The sequence below is a fragment of the Ipomoea triloba genome, chromosome 2, assembly GCF_003576645.1.
Source record: "Ipomoea triloba cultivar NCNSP0323 chromosome 2, ASM357664v1".
NCBI classification, from domain to species: Eukaryota; Viridiplantae; Streptophyta; class Magnoliopsida; order Solanales; family Convolvulaceae; genus Ipomoea; species Ipomoea triloba.
In genome coordinates this window covers 6,729,406-6,731,478 of record NC_044917.1, presented here as the reverse complement: position 1 = coordinate 6,731,478, position 2,073 = coordinate 6,729,406, and positions in this window count along the sequence as shown.

The following is a 2,073-nucleotide window of genomic DNA, read 5'->3' as shown; positions in this document are numbered from 1 at the left end:
ACACTTCTTACTAGACAATAGATATTACATTCACTTGTACGCTGAGCACTACGCTCGATACTGTTCTCAAGTACTCAAACACTGTACCATCTTACTTCAATAATACTCAGATTACATACACGGTAACCCATTATTACCGTCATTGGTGCTTTCATTGAGAGCCGAGATCAGATCTCAGGCTAAAATCACAAAATCAAAAAACCACTCAGTTCATCTCATCGCTATCAATGGTATCTGGATCCAGCAGCTCGCGCACACCTAGTCAGGTGAACAAGGGTCACCCCTCGGGTGATCTTCGTGAGCAGCTCAACAGTAACCATGGAGGTGACCTTCGCAGCCAACTCAACAACAACAACCGCAGTGAAGGTGACCTCCGTACCCAACTCAACGACGACCATGGTGGTGGCCGTACTCCCCTCCCAGCAACTGCTGCTCCCGCCCAGGTGGTGGACCTTCAGGCAGCAGCGCAGGTCATCCAACAGGCGGCGGCGACGATGGCCCAACTAGTCGCAGAAATGCAAGGCTAGATCTTACCGCCACCACCCCCTCTGGAGGGAGAAGTGCAATCTCCGAGGCAAAACAGAACTCAGGGGGTGCAAGGATCCTCCAATAGAGGTCCCCGTGCCCAAGCAGGAAAGACAGTAACCAAACGACCATCCGGAGAAAGGATGGGCGAATCTGGTGGATTGGCTCCGCGTCACTCCACTGGACACCAAACACCACAGGAAGGCCTGGTGGAAAGACTCCAAAGGCAGATAGATGATTTGGAAAAGAAAGTAGAAGCAAGAGAACACTCACCAGAACCGGAGGTAAGAATGGCCGCTCCATTCTCTCCTGACATAATGGAAGTTCCTCTTCCAAAAGACTTTCAACTACCCACCATCAAGGCCTACACTGGCACTTCAGATCCGCGTACCCATATGACAAGATACAAGGCAGCCATGGTCATGATTGGGGCAAGCGATGCCATAATGTGCAGAGCGTTCTTGTCCACTTTGGACAGGACTGCTCAAGATTGGTTTAACACAATCCCAGACGGATCAGTTCAGACTTTTGCAGAGCTATCCAAAAGTTTCTTGTCTTATTTCTCAGGGAGTATACAACATAAGAAACCATTCTCACATCTCGGGGGGGTAAAACAGGATAAGGGAGAAAGCCTGCGAGACTTCTTAAGCAAATGGAAAAAAGAAGTCAACAACGTATATGACTTCGATTCGAAGGCAGCAATTCCCATCTTCATCCAAGCACTGAGGTCAGGCGATTTCCACAAACAACTGAACACCCACCACCCACGCTCTTATGAAGAACTCATGAGAACGGCCAACCGGTACGCAGACGCAGAAGAGGCTGACAGGAGAAAGAAGGATGATGAGGAAGGACGAAAGAGTGAGCGACTTGATAAAACAGGTCCGCCCAGCCAGACACCACGACCAAACCAACCACCCTCAACGAAGGGAAGAGATGAGCCACGACCAAACCAACCACCCTCAACGAAGGGAAGAGATGAGCATTCTCGTCTCGCCCCACCGCGGCACAAGGGAAGAGATGAGCATTCTCGTCTCGCCCCACCGCGGCACTTAACACCAGATGAGCATTCTCGTCTCGCCCCACCGCGGCACTTAACACCCTCTCACTCACCCGGTTAGCGTGATCCTAAGTCACGCTGAGGAAATGGGAATGGTGCATTTTCCCTCAGCACCAGCATTTGTTGAGTGTCCGGGACAGTACCAGCATCAACAAAGCCTACCCGACAATGTGTGGCGAAAGAAAGAAGATCCTGAGCCTTCAGCTTCCAACACCAAGAAAAGGAGGTGTGACCTGGGCGAGAAAGCAAGAAACAGTGAGCTAGAGGGAAAGTCCGTGCAACGCAAAAAACATGTAATTCGCTGATGGTCGGTCAAAAACTCTCCAAGTTGGCCGAAGTCAGTCCTCGGCCAAGTTTTTGGCCAAGTTTGGCCGAGGTCAGTCCTCGTCCAAAATTTAAAAAAAAAAAGGCTCCTCAAGTGGTGTCACCTCATCAAGTGGCGCTGCTCCTCATCAAGTAAAAAACTCTATTCCCTTAGGGCCGGCACG